This window comes from Panicum virgatum, chromosome 8N (assembly GCF_016808335.1).
Source record: "Panicum virgatum strain AP13 chromosome 8N, P.virgatum_v5, whole genome shotgun sequence".
Classification (NCBI taxonomy): Eukaryota; Viridiplantae; Streptophyta; class Magnoliopsida; order Poales; family Poaceae; genus Panicum; species Panicum virgatum.
The window spans coordinates 47,342,060-47,352,583 of record NC_053152.1 but is presented as its reverse complement, the minus strand read 5'-3'; positions in this window follow the sequence as shown (position 1 = coordinate 47,352,583).

The following is a 10,524-nucleotide window of genomic DNA, read 5'->3' as shown; positions in this document are numbered from 1 at the left end:
GAATTTTTTTTTGAAAAAAATATTAGGCCCCCAAGCGTAGTCCCTCCCGTCGTCGAGCCCGCGCGCCGCCAAGCCCCACGCGCTGACGAACCCCTATGCGTGACCGAGCCCCTGGGCCGCTCGGTCCAAGCGCCGCCGGTCCATATACACCGCCGGCTCCGAGCCTCTACGCCACACAGAGTCCCCTTCACTGCAAGTTCTACACGCCACCGAGCGAGCCCATGCGCCGCTGTGTCCCTGCGCTGTTGGCTCCACGCCTTATGTTGTTGGCTCTGCACGCTGCCGGTTCCCTGCGCCGCCGGTTCTACAAGCGAGGCACCAACGACGACGGTGCCAATTGAAACCAAATTTTTGAAATTTCTCGACAAATGTTTACATATTTTATTTTCTTCTGTTTCTTATTTCTTATCTTTTGATTTCCTCTCATTCCAAGCCAACATAGTTGACTTAGTTGCGCTGGTAAATTGAACAAAAGAAAATCTTAAACTCAGACTTACTTGAAGAGAGTAATGTGAACCTTTTTTCTTTTCTTAATTTAATATAGTATAAATTCGTATCACTTTTGTATGAAAGTATAACCTCCTCCCCCCCCACCCCCACCCCCACCCCTGCTGTAAAAGAATCCATATATTGCCCAACTCAACACGAGTTCGTTGGTTCTACTTCCTGGTTAAAAAACTAGGCAACATGTCTTCCTGGTTAAAGAAGTCGTCAATGCGGAGGATTTGCGTATCTTCACCAAGCTGTACACCACTTGTAGTACTGTTGTACGCATCTCCTGCAGAGGATCAATGCACGATAGATATGCATCCCGTTCTCTACGCTACCAGCTTAGAAAGATGAGCATATCATCGGCCTGTGACTTGTGATCTTGCCTAATCATGCTAATCAACGACTATAACTAGCATTCTAGCAGCACCTCACATCACAAGAGCTCGGATGATGAATAAGATCTTGTGTGTCCTTGCAAAGATGAATGCACACAAGGATATGATAGTGGCGGCGGAGAAATCCTCCCCCCATGCACACCAAACAATATGCTTGATCCATTATTTTAGATACCTTGACACCGGCATATCAATGGTCGGCTTAAGTCAATTGTGCATTAATTTTCTTCTTCAGCTCTGTCAACTGGCTCCTTGGTCAGATGCAACTCATGAGGATCACAAATCGAGAAACTCGGATGATAGGGATGCCGGTCAGTGTTTTTTTCTTTCCATCTTGTATGCAATATATGTAGGTAAATGATGTAAAAATGCAACATATATATTGAAGTTAACTGAACACAATGAGCTTATTTTAGCCCAAGTAGTAGCATTATGAAAGAAAAATGCGACAGTATAGGAAACTTCCATGTTAGAAATTTGTACAGTAACAATCAAGAAAGAGTGGAAATCGTCACATAAATTTGAACATCTTAACACTTGCACTTCTTCATGCTGTGTGTTGATGGAATACTGATCAAGATGGGGGGTTTGTGAAAGGATCGTGGCCCAAGAAGGGAGGATGAATTGGGACTTTTTTGATTTCTAACCGTCCTTAACCTACCTCTAGTGTTGCCCAAGCCTATAGTTCAAAGACCTAAGATCTAGAGCACACTAACATGATGAATCTAGGTAGGTAAGCACACTAACAAAACCATATTCCTAGAGGGATCAAACTATCATGCAAAGGCTAACCCAATTGAAGCAAACTATCAAGAGCAAGTCCTAGTCTCAAATAATCAAGCAAAGAGCAAGAACTGAAAACACTTAAGTAAATTGTTTGAATGCAAAAGAGAATGGACAAGAGACAACCGAATTTTTTTTCCATGGTATCGAGGAGTTGACGCTCCCCCCTAATCGACATTGGAGCACCCACAAAGGGTTAAGCTCCCTTGCATCACGAAGAGCAAGTATTCACTAAGAATACCCCTTCTCCATCTCCGGAACGGCGGGCTTCAAACTGTGTACAACTTCTTCTTCTTGGGGCTCCCACAAACTCCAAGAGCTCACCAAGAGCCTCCGATCACCAAGACTGTCTAGGTGTCATCAAACACCAAGAGTAACAAGCCCTAAGCTTCCACTTGACCATAACTCAGTTGGCGCTAAAGCTCTAGCACACTTGCACTCTTCCAAGAATTGATTTTCTTGATGAATTTGTTGATCTCAAGTGTTTGGATGTCTTCTCTCGGCACTAGGGTGGCCTCAGGTATTCAAGGGTTTAAAAGGCAGTTCAAGAGACCCGAGGTACCCCCTTATATAGGCTAGAGATCACCTAGTGGCCGTTACCAACTTTCTGGAAAAAGTTGGTAACGTCGGATAAACCGACCCAGCCCCAGATAAAGGCGTTGGATCATCCGACCCCACTGTGTTTTCCATTTTAGCCGTTAAGATTTAAACCTATGCTATCCGATCCATTACTCCGACGCATTTTCCACCATGGCGTCGGATAATCCTGTTCAACTGACATTTTGAATTCCAGAACAACGGCACTTGATCATTGCTACTGAGTATTTGTCCGACGGTCTACTGACAAAACGTCGGATTATCCGGTCCTGAAGAGAGAATTTCAGCCTGAAAAATATGCTCTCTGGTACACGATCCGACCCTTTGTCCGACGTCTCATATTGACACCGTCGGATAATCCGGTCCCTCAGACCATTTTTCAACTAGTGAAACAGGCTCTCTGCAGAATGCTACGTGTCAAAATCCGAGCAGGCATTTCAAGGGGTCGGATAATCCGGCTTCTTTGCCCGGATAGTCCGACCCTGTGGGTGTTGGATTATCCGACCCCACTGAGTTTTCCTGTTTCTATTTTACTGACTTGGAATTGATTTGAACGTCGATTCTTTCTGCTTCCAAGTGTTTTTCTGAGATCCATAGTAGGTCTTGAGTTGATCTTAAGCAAGTGTGCAAGAAATCTAAGGCCTACCCTTTGAATGATCAAGCTACTAACTTTGAACGCCCCTTTATAGTACGGTCACAAACTAAAAACTATGAAACCTATACTAAATCAAGTGTCCTTCATCTCTGTTGACGCCTACCAACGTCACCACTGGAGATCAGCAATGGTGTCTGCAGACATCAATGGGGTGGCAGGTAAATCATGGGCCATGAATAAATCCGCAAGCGCACGGAGTACCGCCGTAGCATTTTACCCGAGAGTAACTCGGGGTGTCATTTATATTTCCGCAGGGAAGGCGGCGGTGTATAGAATTTAATTAAGCTCGGAGAGACCACTATGGATTAATGTCAATGATCTGAACAGAGAAATAGTGTTCATGGTAAAAGGGGGTAGTGAACACACAAGCACAACTAGATAACACACCTAGGATATCGGAGAGGAAAAAGCAAGATCAAGGATAACTAGAGCTATATTATATTGTACTCTCATGAACAACTAAACTGAGTCATTCACAGCAAAAGGAAAAGCCTGATCAATGGACTAGGGAGACCGCATCTAGATGAACAGGAGAAGCCTGATCATCCGACGGCTTTATGTACCTCCTACTCCTCTACCCGAACGTGGAGGATTACTCGGGGCACGGACAGGGCTGTCACCACCTGCCGGCTACCTCTACAAACCATGGGGTAGAATCGCATTCAAACTTGGTCATCAATCTAGGCACCACGCCTATGATAATGAGCACCACTCTAGCCTTGCGCAAGGACACCCTTGTCTATCCGGGGCCTTAGTTCTAGAGCACCCAATTAAGGAAGATGAAACAAAGCCATGATACACGACTAGTCTATGCATGTGAATCACTCAAGACATTCATAACTCACAAGAAGGATCACTACGCAACAAGGGCATACGAACCAAAGTACTGAATAGAGTAAATAAGCATCAACTACAAACTCAGAGAATTACATAAAGAGAAAGTAAAAGACATACCAGACTCTCCATGAAGACTCTAAGACCTCGAACTACGACTCAAACCCGAACTCCTCTAGTCCTAGGACCTCTAAAAGAGAAGATGAACTACATCTTAAGAGAGTAACTTGATTGCTTGGATGCTTGGTGATGTGTGTTGCTTGAAATGGAGCCCCTCCCCTCATATATATAGTGGGGAGCCATCCCTTGCTCGGCCGGGAATTCAGCATGGAGCCTCTGGAACCGACTTCACCATCCAATGAGGAGCTGCCACATCAAAAACTTGAGGCGGTGGGGCCCATGGGTAGGTCGGCCGGCCTCTCAGTGGGCCCACCGACCTTCTCCTTTGCCCCATGGGCTGCCCTCGGGGCCCACTTGTGACTGGTGTGTGGCTCGGCCTTGTTCCTACTGAATTTCTGCTCTGGTGGCCTTTTGATCCATGTGTGGCGATGTCTGATTAGTCGGTGTTTGCTCCTTGGCCAAAAGGGTGTGATTGCCCTTCATTTTCAGCTAAATCCTGCACTCATAGAAATCTAGAGGGACATGTGGAATTCGGTGATTTATTAGTGGCATGAGTGTAAGAAATGCAAGTCCGTCCATTTATTATGGCAATATTGATGCTCAGAACTGGTCGTTAGTGAGCGTCAACAAGACCCCCCAAGCTGAACTTTGCTCATCCCTGAGCAAAGCTAAACTTTAGGTTGTTGATCAGGAGTTGCTGCAATGCTTCATTTCTTCATCATGCACAAGTTACAACAAAACATTCTAGCTCGAACTGAATAAGTTGGTCAAACTTTGCTCACCCGTTTTACCTTAATCTCCATGGGGCTTTTGGCCTTCTCCTTGTCTTGGGTGGTTGAGACATGGAACAATTCATAAAGCACCACTTACCCATTCCTTGCTCAAGATTACGTCCGGAGGTTTTCAAAAGTTTTCGAAAAATAAAAACAAGTTCCTCGAATGACACTCTCATTTGCTCAAAGGTGTTTTATCCTCACCAAGGCCTTTTTGTGTGCCTTCTTTCTCCTACTTCTAAAGGCTTTTGTGGAGCTCAAGGCAGGGAGAAAGACTAAGGCATACTTGTTTCGAATATTTTGCAAAGTCAAAGATCGGACCCAAAGAGTAAGCAAGTCATACAACCATGATTGAAAAGTGCATGTGTGTGGATATGTGGTGGATGGAGTGGAAAGCAAGAGGATAGGATGTTCCATGATTTTTTCTCTCCCTTCTTATATTTTGGGCATGGCTAATTTTCTTATTTTTGCATGGACCTTCATGTGTCCATTTTTTTCATGGGCCTTCATGTACCCTCTTCTTTTTTTTTTCAATACATAGCTCATGCCCTTACTGGAGAGAATTTTTGGGAGAGACTTTATGGAATATGGAACATCAAAGAGGATATGAATGAGTGGATGGTATGGAAATGCTATTCTTCCAGTGTGGAAGTTTTTGCATGTGGAGGTGGTGTGTACATGATTCTCGATCATGAGAGTATGAAACACAACTCACAAAGGTCACAAAATTTGACAAAGCTCAAAATGACACAAGCAGCAAGCAGAAAGATTGTTTCTTTATAGGCTTCATGCATATGGCTCTGGTAGGTATTTCTCATCATGGAGAAACTTTTTATTTTGTAGTTTTCAAAGATAAAAGTTCCGAATGTAAAATTTTGCTCAGAACAGTTTGTAGCAACTCTAATTCATCATGTCATATTTCTCAACAGCTTAGACTCAGATCATGCACTCGCAACCCACAAAATTTCAGGTTTAGGATAAACCTTTTTTTTTTTGAGACCAACAAACTCAGTTCTTGGAGAATATGAGTTGTAAACTATGCATGACAAGGAAATTAAATAGAGCAATTGTTCATCATTTCAACTGGAGAACTTAGGCATTCTTACCGCTCATGAGAAGATAAAACAATTGACACTTTAAGGGAAATAAAGATAACTGACTCGACTTTTTTTTAGCATGCAATGTGTAACATCCCGAAAATTACCTAAAATAAATCGTGCGCTAAAATTTTGCTTCGTCGTTAAGCTCGAGATCCCTCCTTGAAACCCTAACCCCAGTTGTCCGGAATCCTCCCTGTTCCGCCGGATCTCCCGATTCCCAAAGACCTGACACACGTATCCAGCACCCTGTTTCCCCTTGACTGGCACGTCGCGCTCTCGCGCGCCCGGACGCCGAGCGTGGCCGACCGGCTCCGCGATCAGCGCCGTGATCCCGGCGCGGATCCCTCCCTCCCTCTCCCTTTTTTTCCCTTCTCTCCCCCCCTGCTTTTCTTTTTCTTTTTCTTTTTCCCATTTTCTTTCTCTTTTTCTTTTCTCTCTCTCTCGTCCCTCTCCTCCCTCCTTCCTGCGCACTGCAGAACACCAGCCCGGCCCCCCCTGCTCCGCACGGCTCGGCCGTGCCGCCCCTCGCCCCTGCTCCCTCCCCGGGCTGCTCCCCGCTCTCGGCACCGCCCCTGCCGTGCGCGCCCACGCTGCAGGGCAGCCCCGCGCCCGGCCACCCGCCGCCCGCCGTGCGCTCGCCACCCCCCGGGCCATGCCCACGCGTACGCACGCGCGCGCGCAGGCACAGGCTCGCCACGGCGCCGACCGCACCACGCCACCACTCCCCGCTCGGCCTGCTCGCGCGCCGCTCGGCTCGGCACCCTGAGCACCTGCTCCCCCACGCGTACGCGCGCGCGCGCGCAAGCACGCGCCGCACCGCGGCCGCCCGCGTGCGTGCGGCCAAGCCACGCCGCCCCCCCGCGCGCCGCAGAGCAGCACCGCCACCGCTCGGGCGCGCGCGACACGCGCCGTGGTCGCCTCCTGCCCCGTGCACGCACACACCGCCATGCCCGAGCCGCTCCAGCGCCGCCGCGACATCGCGCGCACACACGCACACGCACGCGGACTCGCCACCGGTCCGTGCGCCACCCCGCCGCGCGCGCTCCTCGCACCGCCCACGCGCCCACGCCGTCGGTCCCGCTCGCCCTGCACCACCGAGGCCCGCCTCGGCGCACACGCTCACGCAAAGCCACTGCCGCCGTTGACGAAGCGCAGCACCGCAGTCGCCTCCCGCCCTGTGCACGGCGACCTGGGCACACCGCCGCCGTCCGCCACACGCAGCCGCCCCAGTACGACGCCGTGCCCACCCCTGCTCACCCAAGCCCGCCAGCCCAGCTGCCGCAGAGCGCGTCGTCAACTCCGCCGTCTTTTCAGCGCCACCGCCCGCGCGTCGCGACGCCGGAGCGCCATTAATGGCCGCCAAGCCCGGCCACCGGCGCCCTCCCCTCGCCACCGCCATTCCACGCCTATAAGTAGGTACTCCACGCACCCCAGCTCTCCACGAACCCGCACAGCCTCCACGCGCCCCCTCCTCGGCCTTGCAGCATCGCCGCCGCAGCCTCCTCTGCTCGCCGCCGCTTGCCCCCGTCGACCCGCATCTCTGCTCCGCCTCAGCTCGAGTTAGGTAGCGCAATCGGGCCTTCTCCACCCCCTCCCTCTTTTCCCCCTCCTCCCGGCCACCGCCTTCGCCCTGGGCGCCCAAATCGAGCCGCCGCTGGCGCGCCCCCACCCCTCCCCTGTTCTGCGTCGAGGGGAGGAGGAAGAAAGGGCGTTTTTGCCCATAACCCCCTCCATTCCTTTCTATTTATTTAAGAGCCCTCCCACCCTTTGTTTTCTTTCAAATAAAACCCTGTCCTTTATGGTAATCACAAACAAAGCCTCCACTATATAAATTTGATTGGAAATAAGACCCTATTCTTTTCCCAAATAACCCAAACTTTTCCAGAAATTCTAAATAAGCCCTTTTATTAATTACAACTAAGTCCCTGGACCCTTGTTTAACCCCTAACCCTTTGTTTAACCTATCATTTCCTGCGCCAAACGACCTCGGATTAACCAAAAATTTTACCACACCTCTCTTAACTCCGTTTTGGCCATGCCATACAGAAACCACTCAAAAATAATACTCTGTACTCCATATTTCATGTGTTTCCGATTCGAGCTCAACGATAGACCATTATTTTCTGAAGTATTGATTGTGTGCTTGTTTGTGTACGCTGTAGACCACGGAGTGAACGAAGGAGAGCCCGTTGTCGAGCAGTGCTGTGAGCAGGTGAACGAGGACCCGTTCCGCGACCCCGAGCCCGAAGGACAGGACCTCCCCGAAGGCTACGAAGACGGCAAGTTCAATCCCATCCTTTGATGCATGTTTCTGTCCTAGTTTTTATAAAACACAACCCAATGGCCCGTTTTATAAAATTGCATATGTTTTGCTTGCATGAAAAACACGGTTGGATAGCCACCCCTTGATTTGTGATGAACATTCCTTGACCACCTAGATTAATGTCTGCTTTTGCTTGGACGTTAATCGATATTAGAATGCTTAGGACTTTACTCATAATATGATTTATTTGATAAAGAAAATGTGTGCGTGTGGGAAGGGATAAAATGTGGATTTCCAAAAGATGAGTATGGGCGAGATGGACGGCATTTCTGTGTGATTTGCCGATGGGTGTGCTTATGCCTGTGTGGCAGGGCAAAGAAGGGAGATATCCATCTTGTCGTGTCTAAGGACCGAGTTGGTGTGTCATCTCACCTAACTCCACTTTCGTGCAAACCACTCGACCGTTGTATGGGCAACGGCGTAGCATAAATCCCACTAGTTGGTGTGATAGCCATCAGGAGAGCTGAGAGCAACGGGTGACTAAGGAAAAGGGATAAGCCCCGAGTGACTTATGCCCGGTTATACCTAAGTGAACGGTCAATGACCCCTTAGTGCATCCCGTGATGGCTAGTCAGGCTTAGCTATGGTGGGTAATGGCTATGTTGGGATCTACACCGACACGACGGTGTTCGAGTTGTGGTATCCTACTTGTGGGTAAAGTTGCACACCTCTGCAGAGTTAAGAATCTATTCGAATAGTCCGTGCCCACGGTATTGGGCGAGTTATGGTGTGGTCACATAACTAGTGTTTCTTTGGGATGGGCTGGTGTGAGTTGTTTTGGAATTGGTTCCGGCAGTTGTGCCGTGTGCTACGACGGACGGGGAGTCCGGTAGCAGTTTTAAAACCTGAACTCTGTGTTACTGCAAAAACTGATTTCTAAAAGGTTTTCCGTAGAATAAACCCCTGCATAAAATGTCATTTTTCTGCAAATTAAACCGTAACCTTATTCTTGATTTACCTATGCATATTATTCTGTTATAACCCCCTCCGTGGGTGGGGTTGGACTTGCTGAGTACGTTTGTACTCACCCCATTTTCCTTTTTACAGAAGAAGATCCAGACTTTGTGCCAGACGACGCCGAGTAGGGTTATCGTCCTGCACCCAGCCTTGCCTGTGGACTTGGGTCACCCGCCGGAGTTTCCGCATGGCGCAAGACCTTGATGATTTTCTCTTTGTTTTTAATATCGTTGCATGTGTGTGGATTGTAATCCTCGCGATAGTGGCATTCCTCTGCTCACGTGTGTGTGGATTGTAATCCTCGCGATAGTGGCATTCCTCTGCTCGCGTGTGTGTGGATTGTAATCCTCGCGATAGTGGCTCCCTGTGCACCCGGTTAAATAGAGGGACGCTGCCCCTGAGTCGGCCGACCCGGCCGACCAAGGGGTCGGCCGGCCTGTGGCTGGCCCCAATTTTTCCCTCCTTTTTTCAGTGATCCATAATGACTGCCACATGGTCCAAAACTGCATGAGTCAGTGCAGAGGTAGGCCGGTGCAGGCCTAGAAGTGGCCCCAAATGCATTTGGACATGTAAATCATCCAAGTTCATGCATGCACTACACTCCAAACTTTTGTGGCTGCCATTTTCTTCCAAAATTGCCCCTTGGGCACTTGTCTAATTCCAAGATTCAGGGGGGTTTATGATGCAAAAGACGAGAAAACAAAATTTGCAAGGGTTTTCATGCAAAAGATGCAATGTTCATGCAAGAAAGCAAATGGAATTGAGGGAAATTCAAACATGCAATGGTTGAAATCAAATATGGGATAACTACCGATTTACCTATCGGCAAGGGTTCAAAATTTAGAGTCTTTTAAATGAGACATTTTATTCCGCCAACCTTGATTAGTTTGACAAAATAATTCCAAAGTGTGACACCGCTTTATGAAAATTATCGGAAGAACTTGTACCTTGATATGGTGTCTGGGGTACTCGGGATTATCATTTGGTCCTCTTTTGATCGGGTTGAACTTCTCATGATATCATCCTGTGGTACTGTCCCTGAAATGTTAGAAATTACTTACCTGGATTGCACCATAATGTGGTCACTTTCTCGATTGATGTAGTGCTCATTGTTGTTGGTGATCAGGCAGCAGCAATAGAGCACTTCTTCAAACAGAGAATTCGAGCCTTTTCCAAGGTTGGATGCAATCATGATCAATTCAACTGCCGAAGTGTTGACTTCTTGAAATCAAGAGTGCCAAGTCATGCTTGTCTTAAAGTCGACTCAGATTTGTCGTGAAATTCATTGGCAAATTGGAATTGATCGGATACTACCCCTGTCTTCACACAAAGAGAAGACAACATGGTTGTTCTGCCAGATCACTGGTCACTAACCATAGAGATTTTCCTTACTTAAAGAAATTCTTTAAACCTATGCCTTCCCTGGCAACGTCACCAAAAATGCTTGTTGACGCCTACCAACATCACCACTGGAGATCAGCGATGGCATCTGCAG